Source organism: Hyla sarda, unplaced genomic scaffold, assembly GCF_029499605.1.
Source record: "Hyla sarda isolate aHylSar1 unplaced genomic scaffold, aHylSar1.hap1 scaffold_314, whole genome shotgun sequence".
In the NCBI taxonomy this organism is placed as follows: Eukaryota; Metazoa; Chordata; class Amphibia; order Anura; family Hylidae; genus Hyla; species Hyla sarda.
Genome location: NW_026609869.1, coordinates 309,289 through 326,350, shown reverse-complemented (window position 1 = coordinate 326,350; position 17,062 = coordinate 309,289). Strand labels below are relative to the sequence as shown.

Sequence of the window (17,062 nt, the reverse complement as noted above, 5' to 3'; positions counted from 1 at the left end):
TCCGCTGCAAGCCGCGCCCTGTGGACTGTGATTGGTTGTTTTCCGTTCAGAGACGTCTGCTTGGCAACGCGTCCGTGGATACTCCTGTCACTGCTATGCCGGTGCGTGCTGCGAGTGGAGCGCCTTACAATAGACCGATGCCATTGTTTATGTTTATTTTCAGCCACATGGCTATGTTGTTTACCTCGTCAGAGCTCCCGCATGTGTTTGTCACATTGCCGATTCCACCCATGTTATATCACTTAGTACTGTTTATATTGATGTTATATTATCATAATCGAACGCACACCTGTATGTTTTAGACAATAATTATTTTCTGCTGTTTCTACATGTAAATTAAGTTTTTTGTAAGTGGACTGGATGTGACATCACATTCAGCCCACCCCTTCCTGACCTGTACCTCCTCCACCTTGCCATTATATAAAGGGTGCTTGTTGTAGCAGCACCTAGATCATCTGAGGAAGGGGAATTTACCCCGAAACGCGTCATGATCCTTTTGTTGTTTTGTGTTCAATAAAATTGCTTGATTAAGAACACTTACCTGCATCCTGTGTATACCTGGATAGAGCAGCGCCTGCATCCATTGGTCTTTTTTCTCACAAGTATTCCAGTTTCTACAGGGCGTTGACACGCTCCTGTGACCATCAGGCTCGGCAGCTCATCCAACTCTATCTGGTACCCCAATCAAGGGGTGATATGCGCAATTCTTCTACTTTAAGGTGAGCGGCCACCCTGACTTAAGTCCTGGGTGTACATTCAGCATACTTTTTGGTTCCCTCACCTGCCAAGGGTAATACACGAGGCGCTGCCTCCCGGTTGTCTTTTTTGTCTTTATTTCTTCGTAGGTCTTGGCTGTCCAGGAGGACAGACCAATAGGTGCATTTGTGCCCACTACCGGAGCGACTCGTGTAAAATCCATATCTTACACATCTATTTCTGGAGTACACTTCCCTCCAGTGACTGGCATCATGGATCTAAAGGATTCCCGTCTGAACAAAAGATCTACATTCTTCAACTCTATGATCTCCACAGAACCCGTGAGAACGGAAGATCTCCTTTCATCCAATGCATTAACAGGTACGCCTGATGAACTGGCTCGTATGAAATCTCTCTTCTTTGAACTAGAGAAACTTTCCCTTGAGGAAACCCAACATCATTTAGACAGTTCATTTTTAGAGGTATACCTGGCAGAACAGATCATTCCACGTGGACTGAGATTGCGCCCTCTACCTACGTTTGAGGATGATTCCGAGTTCTGTGGATCTTGGGACCATGCACTTAATTTTTGCTCTAACACCATTTTGAAACTTTTGAGAGACAAACGTAACATCTTAGTTGAAAACGTTTCAAATAGGATAGACTCATGTATTTTGTTACTTTCAGCGTATGAACACTTACCAGAGTATGCGTCATGGCTCTCTAGTTTTAAGAGGAAAGTACATAAGTTTGAAGTAGACATTATGCACAAAAAGATAGGCAAACTAAATAGAGATAGGGACGATTATAGGTCCAACAATATCCGTTATTGGTTAAATAACCATACCCATTTAAAACATACAGATAACCAATTATCCTCTGCACAACAATCAGACACCTGCCTGCCTAACACACCGGCATTTTCCAGTCACAAACCCAATTTTACTAGACAGCGCAAAATATCACTTTCCAACCGGAATAAGCAGAATTTGAATACATATCAACATCCACGGACCTTTAAGGCTTCCAATCATCAGGGTAATCAATACCCTAACAAAAGAAAAGCAATAAATCATGTTACTAAGCCGGTTATTCAGTCCAACACTGTCAATAATAAAAATAATGTTCATAACAAAAATAGTAATACTAATATAAACATTTCTTCAATTAGATCTCAACCCATTAATGTTGCGAATAGTCTAGTTAAATCCAATACACAGTCACTTGGCAACCTTTGTGTTACAACTAATCATCCAGTACCTCTAATTCCCGAGGTGATTCATAGTAACCATTTAGCACCTCTAATTCCTGAGGTGATACATAGTACCACTTTAGTATCCACTACTGATAGTGCTTTGCCATCTACAGAACAAGTAGGCTATTGTTCTGTATCCAATAATGTTTCACAGGATTTGTTGGACCTCCTTGAGTTTTTACCAAGCGGGACCAACAATCTTCCCACAGGGAGGTTTGATAACAGCGATAATTCGCTGCTAGAGGACTCCCTTATTACGGTACACCATGTCACACCCAGTACTTCAACTTCAGTCATAGAACACCAGTTTTATACCCCAACAGGACCTAATATCTCCCTTTCAGCCCTCACTATACATGAGGATCCTGATCTAGATGACTCCATCCAAGCCAACACAACAGCTTTTTTAGGGCTTCCTCAAATTGTGAACATTACCCCTCCCAATTTGAAAACACTGGAATCCCAGCCAGTAGAGACGGTACATGTAGCCCCACCATTAGGTCTAAAAAGAAAAGACAGAGGAAAAGAGGGTGCAGAGGAGGAGGTAAGAGACGAAAAGAAAAAGAGAACAAACCATCACAACCAACTACAGAAACGGTAACTACCGTGAACATTTTTAATTTGTCTAAATATATCTTGGATGAGATTGAGTTAGATGTACTTAGAAAAGGCTTATCTTTCTGTCCGACTGATAAGTCCAATAATTTTAATTTATTTATGGATCTTAATAATTTTATTAGGAAGTTAACTATCAAGCGGTTTTTTGCTATGAAGGACACAGAGGGCCCCACCAACTCTGAGTATAACCCCATCACCACTTATGTTGAGACCCTGGATCCACCCCCCATTTGCACTGGGGTTCGCCCTAAATCTACTTTTTTTCCCCTGCAAGCCAGGGGTTGCTTTATTGAGACCTTCTTTGCTTTGGTCAACACTGATCTAGAGGGTCTCTCTAAAGGCAACCAGAAAAAGCCCAGTAATATCAATCAGAAGGAAGCTTTGGCCATCAAACAATTGGCGGACAATGCAAACATTGTTATTAAGTCTGCAGATAAGGGGGGGGGAATTGTTATCATGGACCGGGACAACTATATTAAAGAAGCACTCAGACTACTATCAGACACTAAGTTTTATAGACCCCTTTCTTTTAATCCTACTACTATTTATTTGAAAGAGTTGCATATTTTGGTGATGAAAGGCTATACGGAAGGTGTTCTTACCAAGTCAGAAAAAGATTACCTACTAGTTACAGAACCCGCACTTCCCCTTTTTTACTTTTTACCCAAAATCCACAAGTGTGTCATGAACCCCCCAGGTCGTCCGATAGTGTCAGGGATTAATTCCCTGACCGCGAATTTGTCACACTATGTGGATTTATTACTCCAGAAACATGTGATAGGCTTAAAATCCTTTCTAAAAGACACAGCTCAATTTATTAACAGTGTGGTTGATACAACATGGGAAGACCATTTTCTTTTGGTCACCATGGATGTTTCTTCTTTGTATACGGTGATTGACCATGAATTAGGAGTAAACGCTGTCAAACAGTTTTTATTACGAGATCTTAACATGCCTGATGTCCAGAGAGAGTTTGTATTGGAAAGCCTGATGTTCATTTTAAAACACAATTACTTCGAGTTTCAAAAACAAATCTACTCGCAAGACACGGGTACCGCTATGGGTTCTAAGATGGCGCCCAGTTTTGCGAATCTATTTGTGGGGCTTTTTGAGGAGACGGTCATATATACCCATCCCCTTTTTGTACATTGTCATTTGTTTAAAAGGTATATTGATGATATTTTTTTTATCTGGGATGGTGGTAGTTTGGAGCTCAATAGATTTTTAACGGATCTTAATTTAAATCAATGGGGCCTTAATTTTACGCAGTCTGTTTACAATAACCATGCAGAATTCCTAGATGTGGTAGTCTTTCATGATGAGTCCAAAAAACTGCACACTAAGACGCACTTTAAAGCGGTAGATAGTAATAGTTACTTAGATTTTGGTAGTGCCCATTTTAAAAAATGGCTGACTAATATCCCTTTCGGACAGTTTAAAAGGATCCGTAGAAACTGTACCCTTCAGAGCGACTTTGATAAGCAAAGTAAAACACTAGAAGCAAGATTTGCTGCTAAAAGATATCCAAGGAAACTGGTTAAAGCGTCACTTGATAGAGCCAGACCCCTAACCCAAAAAGAGTGTCTTGTTCCAAAAGATATAACTGAGCATACGGAACAAAAAACTGTACCCGATTGGGCGGGCAACTTTATTACTACTTTTAATCAGGACCATCAGGCCATTAGGAACATTTTTAATACACATTGGCATGTTTTATGTAAGGATCCTTTTTTGAATTCATTACTACCACCTAAGCCTGGCATCACTTTCAGAAGAGGCCGCACTTTAAAGAATATTTTAGCGCCAAGTAGACTAAAGGCACCCAAGAAGGTTTCAGAGACCTTTTTAACCACAGTTGGGACGTTTAAATGTGGACACAACAGATGTAAGTGCTGCGACTCAATTGTGAGTCGCAGTAAAACATTTGTTTCCACTGTCTCCCATGAAAGTTTTAAAACTAAAACATTCATTAATTGCTCCACACGGTTTGTTGTTTATCTCCTTGAGTGTCCATGTGGCCTACAGTACGTGGGTCGTACTACCCAATGCCTCAGGGAGAGGATCAACAAACATCGTAGCAATGCAAATTTAGGGTTCACCTTGCATAGTGTATCTCGGCATCTGCTGACCCACCATCAGTCTGATTTCAGTTGCATGAAACTTCAGGCTATAGAAAATATTGCACTTGATAATTCCCAGAGATTCAGCTTATTGAGAAGGAGAGAGAATTTCTGGATCTTTAAACTCCGTACCCTTGTACCGTCTGGTTTGAATGAGTTGGTGGAGACTGCCTTGTGATATTGCAACATTCAGCGGTTATAACATCTTAATAGCTTTATTTTTCCATTAATTATCATTATTTTATTTTTTTATTTTTTTATATTTTTTTTTTTTTTATTTTTTATTTTTTATTTTTTTAAATCTTTTAGATATGGGTATATGATTGTGTAGACATACTGGATGGGGACGCCTTTTGTCTAAGTATTTATCATCACATTTTGTTAGTAGCTGTCACAGCGTTGACTCCTTATTTATACTATTTTATTATTAAGATCCAGACTTAATTTTATTAGTATTTTAATGTACATTTATTTTGTGTATTTATATATATCAATTCATTTTTTATGTAATCATGTACTGTTTATAGGGATCATCGCATTTTTTATTAATTATTTTCTATCAATTAATTTATTCTGGCGTGTTAAATAATTTATTATGTGTGTTCAGAAGGTACATTTTAGTTTGTGGTTGTTGCTGTTAGAAACGCCCGATATGGACATCCTAAGGCGTTTTTTTTTTTTATTATTATTATTTTTTTAATTTTTTTTTAATTTTTTTTTTTTTTTTTTTTTTATTCCCACCCTTTAACATGGGATATTGTGGATTACTTATATCTCTTGCCTTCATTTCATTTATTTATTTTTGTATTTATTTTACCTTTTTCTTCCATAGATGGTGTTGTTCCCTATGTTGTTTACTCACTATGTTGGGCGCTCCGCTGCAAGCCGCGCCCTGTGGACTGTGATTGGTTGTTTTCCGTTCAGAGACGTCTGCTTGGCAACGCGTCCGTGGATACTCCTGTCACTGCTATGCCGGTGCGTGCTGCGAGTGGAGCGCCTTACAGTAGACCGATGCCATTGTTTATGTTTATTTTCAGCCACATGGCTATGTTGTTTACCTCGTCAGAGCTCCCGCATGTGTTTGTCACATTGCCGATTCCACCCATGTTATATCACTTAGTACTGTTTATATTGCGTTATATTATCATAATCGAACGCACACCTGTATGTTTTAGACAATAATTATTTTCTGCTGTTTCTACATGTAAATTAAGTTTTTTGTAAGTGGACTGGATGTGACATCACATTCAGCCCACCCCTTCCTGACCTGTACCTCCTCCACCTTGCCATTATATAAAGGGTGCTTGTTGTAGCAGCACCTAGATCATCTGAGGAAGGGGAATTTACCCCGAAACGCGTCATGATCCTTTTGTTGTTTTGTGTTCAATAAAATTGCTTGATTAAGAACACTTACCTGCATCCTGTGTATACCTGGATAGAGCAGCGCCTGGATCCATTGGTCTTTTTTCTCACAAGTATTCCAGTTTCTACAGGGCGTTGACACGCTCCTGTGACCATCAGGCTCGGCAGCTCATCCAACTCTATCTGGTACCCCAATCAAGGGGTGATATGCGCAATTCTTCTACTTTAAGGTGAGCGGCCACCCTGACTTAAGTCCTGGGTGTACATTCAGCATACTTTTTGGTTCCCTCACCTGCCAAGGGTAATACACGAGGCGCTGCCTCCCGGTTGTCTTTTTTGTCTTTATTTCTGCTTGTGTCTGGCCGCTGTTGGAGCGTCCAGGCACAGGACTTCTGCTGCTGCTGACTAAATGGCCTCCTTAATTGGATCATTTGAGTAGCCAGCACACCTGTGCAGGTAGGGCATGACATGATAGGCAGCTGCCTTGATAGCGGGTGGGTGCTGAATGTTCCTAATTGACAAAATAAGATTAATGCTTATGAAGAAATATAAAATCTCATCCCTTCCCCAATATCGCGCCACACCCCTACCCCTTAATTCCCTGGTTGAACTTGATGGACATATGTCTTTTTTCGACCGTACTAACTATGTAACTATGTAACATAACATGGGGGGGGGGGGTCTCCTGGCTGTTCACACAGGTGTGTCATTGCTGTACATTGACCATGCATTGCTTCTGTGGTATTGCAAAGGCAAAGACAAATGCTTCCAGCCATCCATTGCACTAATGGATTGGTCATCAGCTGGCTGTCTATGTCCCGCATCAATATAGACCAAAGTACAGAGGGTTAGGCTATGCTATTGTGCACCTACCTGATGCATCAGAAGGTGCGAGGCCCTTGCTAAATTCTGTGCACAGACTTTGAGATCTATACTTTAGACTGTATCTAAACCTGCTCCAACATGGACTGACATTCTGGCCTACTTTCAGCCGATGCGACTTGTCTGTCGCTGAACAGTCGCTTTTTATGTATTCAGCACCTATGTATAATGTTGTAAAAATGCTCTAGAAGCTAAAGTCGCAGAAATGTCACACATATTTGGCCTGCAACTTTCTGTGCGACAAATTCAGACAGGAAAAATCAGTATAAATCCTTAGAAAATTATCCCCCAGTGTCTCCATCTGCTGGCGGTATTGAATAAGCATTGCTGCACTGATGGGGTATGCATTAGACGAAAAAAAAGAAGAAAAAGAAGAATAATACGCCCAGAAAAGAGGCGAAAAGGAGAAAAACGTAAAAAAACGTGAAAAAAAAGTAAGAGGAAGAGAAGGGAAAAAAAGGTGGAAATGGGTTTAAAAGTGATTTCGGCGGAGAAATATATATATATATATATATATATATATATATATATATATATATACGCGCACACACACACATATATATAAACGTATTCTCCGTTGAGATATTGCAGCCGCTGCTGTGTCCAGGCCCAGGAGCCTTAGCACTGTGCTGTGATGTCACTCAATACCACTGACATCACTAGGTGTAAACAACATCTCTCCTTTGCTGTGTATGTGACTATGGAGCTGTTTGGTGATGTCGTCTATTATGGCCTTCATAGAAGCAACAGGAGATTGTTGCATCCATCTAGAACCCTCAGAACTACAGTGCTATGATGTCACTCACTTCCACAGGCCTTGCAGAGTGTAAACAACAACAACCCAGCTTTGTTGTGTATGTAACCATAGGGATTTGTGATGTCACCTAGAACCTTCACAGCAGCGACAGCTTTATGAGGAGCATCAGCACTGCTCTGCCTGAGCAGAACCATCACCGCCATAGGTTGTCAAATAACCCGGGTTTAACCCACACAGGTAAGTCCAATGGGGTGCAGGCATGTCCTCTATGCTTACAGCTTCCCGTGGGTGTTGGTTTGATACCGTTTGGGGACAGCCAAGGAGGCATCTGCAGGCAACAAAGGTAGGTGTGTGCTTGTGTGTGTGTTTCCTATGCAGATCCTAAGCCCAGTGTCACATGCAAGTAGGAGGAGTAAGAAGGGTTCCTGGCAAATCCGGGTTATGGATTGCATTTAAAAAGGCCCCGTGGGAGTGCAATGGGCCCCTGTCTTGCTGCTTAGCAATAATGGTATGGGTTTAGGTTCTGCTGTGTGTACTGGTGGTTGACTGCCCCCCAGCCCAGAGTGTGCATGGAAAATTGTCTGGCAGCCTCCCTGACAGCAAGCAGTGATAGTGCCCATGAAGGGCACCTTGTTGGGCCCGCCCCTTTCACGGTTATCGCTTCTCGGCCTTTTGGCTAAGATCAAGTGTAGTATCTGTTCTTATCAGTTTAATATCTGATACGTCCCCTATCTGGGGACCATATATTAAATGGATTTTTGAGAACGGGGGCCGATTTCGAAGCTTGCTTCCGTCGCCCTATGCATTGACCCGATATGGCAGTATCTTCGGGTACAGTGCACCACCCCCTTACAGGGTTAAAAAGAAAGATTCCTACTTTCATTGCTACCTGCTTGCTGGCTAGCCAGCTAGCCAGCCCTGTGGGCCTTGCTGCTGCTGCAGCCAAAAAACAAAAGGTGCTGCTTCTGCTGCTTCTGCTTCTGCTTGTGTCTGGCCGCTGTTGGAGCGTCCAGGCACAGGACTTCTGCTGCTGCTGACTAAATGGCCTCCTTAATTGGATCATTTGAGTAGCCAGCACACCTGTGCAGGTAGGGCATGACATGATAGGCAGCTGCCTTGATAGCGGGTGGGTGCTGAATGTTCCTAATTGACAAAATAAGATTAATGCTTATGAAGAAATATAAAATCTCATCCCTTCCCCAATATCGCGCCACACCCCTACCCCTTAATTCCCTGGTTGAACATGATGGACATATGTCTTTTTTCGACCGTACTAACTATGTAACTATGTAACATAACATGGGGGGGGGGGGGGGGGGTCTCCTGGCTGTTCACACAGGTGTGTCATTGCTGTACATTGACCATGCATTGCTTCTGTGGTATTGCAAAGGCAAAGACAAATGCTTCCAGCCATCCATTGCACTAATGGATTGGTCATCAGCTGGCTGTCTATGTCCCGCATCAATATAGACCAAAGTACAGAGGGTTAGGCTATGCTATTGTGCACCTACCTGATGCATCAGAAGGTGCGAGGCCCTTGCTAAATTCTGTGCACAGACTTTGAGATCTATACTTTAGACTGTATCTAAACCTGCTCCAACATGGACTGACATTCTGGCCTACTTTCAGCCGATGCGACTTGTCTGTCGCTGAACAGTCGCTTTTTATGTATTCAGCACCTATGTATAATGTTGTAAAAATGCTCTAGAAGCTAAAGTCGCAGAAATGTCACACATATTTGGCCTGCAACTTTCTGTGCGACAAATTCAGACAGGAAAAATCAGTATAAATCCTTAGAAAATTATCCCCCAGTGTCTCCATCTGCTGGCGGTATTGAATAAGCATTGCTGCACTGATGGGGTATGCATTAGACGAAAAAAAAGAAGAAAAAGAATAATAATACGCCCAGAAAAGAGGCGAAAAGGAGAAAAACGTAAAAAAACGTGAAAAAAAAGTAAGAGGAAGAGAAGGGAAAAAAAGGTGGAAATGGGTTTAAAAGTGATTTCGGCGGAGAAATATATATATATATATATATATATATATATATATATATATATATATATACGCGCACACACACACATATATATAAACGTATTCTCCGTTGAGATATTGCAGCCGCTGCTGTGTCCAGGCCCAGGAGCCTTAGCACTGTGCTGTGATGTCACTCAATACCACTGACATCACTAGGTGTAAACAACATCTCTCCTTTGCTGTGTATGTGACTATGGAGCTGTTTGGTGATGTCGTCTATTATGGCCTTCATAGAAGCAACAGGAGATTGTTGCATCCATCTAGAACCCTCAGAACTACAGTGCTATGATGTCACTCACTTCCACAGGCCTTGCAGAGTGTAAACAACAACAACCCAGCTTTGTTGTGTATGTAACCATAGGGATTTGTGATGTCACCTAGAACCTTCACAGCAGCGACAGCTTTATGAGGAGCATCAGCACTGCTCTGCCTGAGCAGAACCATCACCGCCATAGGTTGTCAAATAACCCGGGTTTAACCCACACAGGTAAGTCCAATGGGGTGCAGGCATGTCCTCTATGCTTACAGCTTCCCGTGGGTGTTGGTTTGATACCGTTTGGGGACAGCCAAGGAGGCATCTGCAGGCAACAAAGGTAGGTGTGTGCTTGTGTGTGTGTTTCCTATGCAGATCCTAAGCCCAGTGTCACATGCAAGTAGGAGGAGTAAGAAGGGTTCCTGGCAAATCCGGGTTATGGATTGCATTTAAAAAGGCCCCGTGGGAGTGCAATGGGCCCCTGTCTTGCTGCTTAGCAATAATGGTATGGGTTTAGGTTCTGCTGTGTGTACTGGTGGTTGACTGCCCCCCAGCCCAGAGTGTGCATGGAAAATTGTCTGGCAGCCTCCCTGACAGCAAGCAGTGATAGTGCCCATGAAGGGCACCTTGTTGGGCCCGCCCCTTTCACGGTTATCGCTTCTCGGCCTTTTGGCTAAGATCAAGTGTAGTATCTGTTCTTATCAGTTTAATATCTGATACGTCCCCTATCTGGGGACCATATATTAAATGGATTTTTGAGAACGGGGGCCGATTTCGAAGCTTGCTTCCGTCGCCCTATGCATTGACCCGATATGGCAGTATCTTCGGGTACAGTGCACCACCCCCTTACAGGGTTAAAAAGAAAGATTCCTACTTTCATTGCTACCTGCTTGCTGGCTAGCCAGCTCTGTGGGCCTTGCTGCTGCTGCAGCCAAAAAACAAAAGGTGGTGCTGCTGCTGCTTCTGCTGCTTCTGCTTCTGCTTGTGTCTGGCCGCTGTTGGAGCGTCCAGGCACAGGACTTCTGCTGCTGCTGACTAAATGGCCTCCTTAATTGGATCATTTGAGTAGCCAGCACACCTGTGCAGGTAGGGCATGACATGATAGGCAGCTGCCTTGATAGCGGGTGGGTGCTGAATGTTCCTAATTGACAAAATAAGATTAATGCTTATGAAGAAATATAAAATCTCATCCCTTCCCCAATATCGCGCCACACCCCTACCCCTTAATTCCCTGGTTGAACTTGATGGACATATGTCTTTTTTCGACCGTACTAACTATGTAACTATGTAACATAACATGGGGGGGGGGGGGGGTCTCCTGGCTGTTCACACAGGTGTGTCATTGCTGTACATTGACCATGCATTGCTTCTGTGGTATTGCAAAGGCAAAGACAAATGCTTCCAGCCATCCATTGCACTAATGGATTGGTCATCAGCTGGCTGTCTATGTCCCGCATCAATATAGACCAAAGTACAGAGGGTTAGGCTATGCTATTGTGCACCTACCTGATGCATCAGAAGGTGCGAGGCCCTTGCTAAATTCTGTGCACAGACTTTGAGATCTATACTTTAGACTGTATCTAAACCTGCTCCAACATGGACTGACATTCTGGCCTACTTTCAGCCGATGCGACTTGTCTGTCGCTGAACAGTCGCTTTTTATGTATTCAGCACCTATGTATAATGTTGTAAAAATGCTCTAGAAGCTAAAGTCGCAGAAATGTCACACATATTTGGCCTGCAACTTTCTGTGCGACAAATTCAGACAGGAAAAATCAGTATAAATCCTTAGAAAATTATCCCCCAGTGTCTCCATCTGCTGGCGGTATTGAATAAGCATTGCTGCACTGATGGGGTATGCATTAGACGAAAAAAAAGAAGAAAAAGAAGAATAATACGCCCAGAAAAGAGGCGAAAAGGAGAAAAACGTAAAAAAACGTGAAAAAAAAGTAAGAGGAAGAGAAGGGAAAAAAAGGTGGAAATGGGTTTAAAAGTGATTTCGGCGGAGAATATATATATATATATATATATATATATATATATATATATATACGCGCACACACACACATATATATAAACGTATTCTCCGTTGAGATATTGCAGCCGCTGCTGTGTCCAGGCCCAGGAGCCTTAGCACTGTGCTGTGATGTCACTCAATACCACTGACATCACTAGGTGTAAACAACATCTCTCCTTTGCTGTGTATGTGACTATGGAGCTGTTTGGTGATGTCGTCTATTATGGCCTTCATAGAAGCAACAGGAGATTGTTGCATCCATCTAGAACCCTCAGAACTACAGTGCTATGATGTCACTCACTTCCACAGGCCTTGCAGAGTGTAAACAACAACAACCCAGCTTTGTTGTGTATGTAACCATAGGGATTTGTGATGTCACCTAGAACCTTCACAGCAGCGACAGCTTTATGAGGAGCATCAGCACTGCTCTGCCTGAGCAGAACCATCACCGCCATAGGTTGTCAAATAACCCGGGTTTAACCCACACAGGTAAGTCCAATGGGGTGCAGGCATGTCCTCTATGCTTACAGCTTCCCGTGGGTGTTGGTTTGATACCGTTTGGGGACAGCCAAGGAGGCATCTGCAGGCAACAAAGGTAGGTGTGTGCTTGTGTGTGTGTTTCCTATGCAGATCCTAAGCCCAGTGTCACATGCAAGTAGGAGGAGTAAGAAGGGTTCCTGGCAAATCCGGGTTATGGATTGCATTTAAAAAGGCCCCGTGGGAGTGCAATGGGCCCCTGTCTTGCTGCTTAGCAATAATGGTATGGGTTTAGGTTCTGCTGTGTGTACTGGTGGTTGACTGCCCCCCAGCCCAGAGTGTGCATGGAAAATTGTCTGGCAGCCTCCCTGACAGCAAGCAGTGATAGTGCCCATGAAGGGCACCTTGTTGGGCCCGCCCCTTTCACGGTTATCGCTTCTCGGCCTTTTGGCTAAGATCAAGTGTAGTATCTGTTCTTATCAGTTTAATATCTGATACGTCCCCTATCTGGGGACCATATATTAAATGGATTTTTGAGAACGGGGGCCGATTTCGAAGCTTGCTTCCGTCGCCCTATGCATTGACCCGATATGGCAGTATCTTCGGGTACAGTGCACCACCCCCTTACAGGGTTAAAAAGAAAGATTCCTACTTTCATTGCTACCTGCTTGCTGGCTAGCCAGCTAGCCAGCCCTGTGGGCCTTGCTGCTGCTGCAGCCAAAAAACAAAAGGTGGTGCTGCTGCTGCTTCTGCTGCTTCTGCTTCTGCTTGTGTCTGGCCGCTGTTGGAGCGTCCAGGCACAGGACTTCTGCTGCTGCTGACTAAATGGCCTCCTTAATTGGATCATTTGAGTAGCCAGCACACCTGTGCAGGTAGGGCATGACATGATAGGCAGCTGCCTTGATAGCGGGTGGGTGCTGAATGTTCCTAATTGACAAAATAAGATTAATGCTTATGAAGAAATATAAAATCTCATCCCTTCCCCAATATCGCGCCACACCCCTACCCCTTAATTCCCTGGTTGAACTTGATGGACATATGTCTTTTTTCGACCGTACTAACTATGTAACTATGTAACATAACATGGGGGGGGGGGGTCTCCTGGCTGTTCACACAGGTGTGTCATTGCTGTACATTGACCATGCATTGCTTCTGTGGTATTGCAAAGGCAAAGACAAATGCTTCCAGCCATCCATTGCACTAATGGATTGGTCATCAGCTGGCTGTCTATGTCCCGCATCAATATAGACCAAAGTACAGAGGGTTAGGCTATGCTATTGTGCACCTACCTGATGCATCAGAAGGTGCGAGGCCCTTGCTAAATTCTGTGCACAGACTTTGAGATCTATACTTTAGACTGTATCTAAACCTGCTCCAACATGGACTGACATTCTGGCCTACTTTCAGCCGATGCGACTTGTCTGTCGCTGAACAGTCGCTTTTTATGTATTCAGCACCTATGTATAATGTTGTAAAAATGCTCTAGAAGCTAAAGTCGCAGAAATGTCACACATATTTGGCCTGCAACTTTCTGTGCGACAAATTCAGACAGGAAAAATCAGTATAAATCCTTAGAAAATTATCCCCCAGTGTCTCCATCTGCTGGCGGTATTGAATAAGCATTGCTGCACTGATGGGGTATGCATTAGACGAAAAAAAAGAAGAAAAAGAAGAATAATACGCCCAGAAAAGAGGCGAAAAGGAGAAAAACGTAAAAAAACGTGAAAAAAAAGTAAGAGGAAGAGAAGGGAAAAAAAGGTGGAAATGGGTTTAAAAGTGATTTCGGCGGAGAAATATATATATATATATATATATATATATATATATATACGCGCACACACACACATATATATAAACGTATTCTCCGTTGAGATATTGCAGCCGCTGCTGTGTCCAGGCCCAGGAGCCTTAGCACTGTGCTGTGATGTCACTCAATACCACTGACATCACTAGGTGTAAACAACATCTCTCCTTTGCTGTGTATGTGACTATGGAGCTGTTTGGTGATGTCGTCTATTATGGCCTTTATAGAAGCAACAGGAGATTGTTGCATCCATCTAGAACCCTCAGAACTACAGTGCTATGATGTCACTCACTTCCACAGGCCTTGCAGAGTGTAAACAACAACAACCCAGCTTTGTTGTGTATGTAACCATAGGGATTTGTGATGTCACCTAGAACCTTCACAGCAGCGACAGCTTTATGAGGAGCATCAGCACTGCTCTGCCTGAGCAGAACCATCACCGCCATAGGTTGTCAAATAACCCGGGTTTAACCCACACAGGTAAGTCCAATGGGGTGCAGGCATGTCCTCTATGCTTACAGCTTCCCGTGGGTGTTGGTTTGATACCGTTTGGGGACAGCCAAGGAGGCATCTGCAGGCAACAAAGGTAGGTGTGTGCTTGTGTGTGTGTTTCCTATGCAGATCCTAAGCCCAGTGTCACATGCAAGTAGGAGGAGTAAGAAGGGTTCCTGGCAAATCCGGGTTATGGATTGCATTTAAAAAGGCCCCGTGGGAGTGCAATGGGCCCCTGTCTTGCTGCTTAGCAATAATGGTATGGGTTTAGGTTCTGCTGTGTGTACTGGTGGTTGACTGCCCCCCAGCCCAGAGTGTGCATGGAAAATTGTCTGGCAGCCTCCCTGACAGCAAGCAGTGATAGTGCCCATGAAGGGCACCTTGTTGGGCCCGCCCCTTTCACGGTTATCGCTTCTCGGCCTTTTGGCTAAGATCAAGTGTAGTATCTGTTCTTATCAGTTTAATATCTGATACGTCCCCTATCTGGGGACCATATATTAAATGGATTTTTGAGAACGGGGGTCGATTTCGAAGCTTGCTTCCGTCGCCCTATGCATTGACCCGATATGGCAGTATCTTCGGGTACAGTGCACCACCCCCTTACAGGGTTAAAAAGAAAGATTCCTACTTTCATTGCTACCTGCTTGCTGGCTAGCCAGCTAGCCAGCCCTGTGGGCCTTGCTGCTGCTGCAGCCAAAAAACAAAAGGTGGTGCTGCTGCTGCTTCTGCTGCTTCTGCTTCTGCTTGTGTCTGGCCGCTGTTGGAGCGTCCAGGCACAGGACTTCTGCTGCTGCTGACTAAATGGCCTCCTTAATTGGATCATTTGAGTAGCCAGCACACCTGTGCAGGTAGGGCATGACATGATAGGCAGCTGCCTTGATAGCGGGTGGGTGCTGAATGTTCCTAATTGACAAAATAAGATTAATGCTTATGAAGAAATATAAAATCTCATCCCTTCCCCAATATCGCGCCACACCCCTACCCCTTAATTCCCTGGTTGAACTTGATGGACATATGTCTTTTTTCGACCGTACTAACTATGTAACTATGTAACATAACATGGGGGGGGGGGGGGGTCTCCTGGCTGTTCACACAGGTGTGTCATTGCTGTACATTGACCATGCATTGCTTCTGTGGTATTGCAAAGGCAAAGACAAATGCTTCCAGCCATCCATTGCACTAATGGATTGGTCATCAGCTGGCTGTCTATGTCCCGCATCAATATAGACCAAAGTACAGAGGGTTAGGCTATGCTATTGTGCACCTACCTGATGCATCAGAAGGTGCGAGGCCCTTGCTAAATTCTGTGCACAGACTTTGAGATCTATACTTTAGACTGTATCTAAACCTGCTCCAACATGGACTGACATTCTGGCCTACTTTCAGCCGATGCGACTTGTCTGTCGCTGAACAGTCGCTTTTTATGTATTCAGCACCTATGTATAATGTTGTAAAAATGCTCTAGAAGCTAAAGTCGCAGAAATGTCACACATATTTGGCCTGCAACTTTCTGTGCGACAAATTCAGACAGGAAAAATCAGTATAAATCCTTAGAAAATTATCCCCCAGTGTCTCCATCTGCTGGCGGTATTGAATAAGCATTGCTGCACTGATGGGGTATGCATTAGACGAAAAAAAAGAAGAAAAAGAAGAATAATACGCCCAGAAAAGAGGCGAAAAGGAGAAAAACGTAAAAAAACGTGAAAAAAAAGTAAGAGGAAGAGAAGGGAAAAAAAGGTGGAAATGGGTTTAAAAGTGATTTCGGCGGAGAAATATATATATATATATATATATATATATATATATATATATATACGCGCACACACACACATATATATAAACGTATTCTCCGTTGAGATATTGCAGCCGCTGCTGTGTCCAGGCCCAGGAGCCTTAGCACTGTGCTGTGATGTCACTCAATACCACTGACATCACTAGGTGTAAACAACATCTCTCCTTTGCTGTGTATGTGACTATGGAGCTGTTTGGTGATGTCGTCTATTATGGCCTTCATAGAAGCAACAGGAGATTGTTGCATCCATCTAGAACCCTCAGAACTACAGTGCTATGATGTCACTCACTTCCACAGGCCTTGCAGAGTGTAAACAACAACAACCCAGCTTTGTTGTGTATGTAACCATAGGGATTTGTGATGTCACCTAGAACCTTCACAGCAGCGACAGCTTTATGAGGAGCATCAGCACTGCTCTGCCTGAGCAGAACCATCACCGCCATAGGTTGTCAAATAACCCGGGTTTAAACCACACAGGTAAGTCCAATGGGGTGCAGGCATGTCCT

The 17,062-nt window shown here is 43.5% G+C and overlaps 4 non-coding genes across 4 annotated transcripts; all 4 read left to right on the top strand.

Annotated features, from left to right (window-relative positions):
- The first annotated feature begins 8,346 nt into the window (after nt 1–8,346).
- On the top strand, nt 8,347–8,537 carry LOC130328795 (U2 spliceosomal RNA). The gene has a single exon (XR_008872661.1). It is a non-coding gene; the product is annotated as a U2 spliceosomal RNA (small nuclear RNA).
- A 2,090-nt stretch (nt 8,538–10,627) lies between these two features.
- On the top strand, nt 10,628–10,818 carry LOC130328794 (U2 spliceosomal RNA). The gene has a single exon (XR_008872660.1). It is a non-coding gene; the product is annotated as a U2 spliceosomal RNA (small nuclear RNA).
- A 2,081-nt stretch (nt 10,819–12,899) lies between these two features.
- LOC130328793 (U2 spliceosomal RNA) lies at nt 12,900–13,090 on the top strand. The gene has a single exon (XR_008872659.1). It is a non-coding gene; the product is annotated as a U2 spliceosomal RNA (small nuclear RNA).
- A 2,081-nt stretch (nt 13,091–15,171) lies between these two features.
- LOC130328803 (U2 spliceosomal RNA) lies at nt 15,172–15,362 on the top strand. The gene has a single exon (XR_008872668.1). It is a non-coding gene; the product is annotated as a U2 spliceosomal RNA (small nuclear RNA).
- The last annotated feature ends 1,700 nt before the right edge of the window (nt 15,363–17,062 follow it).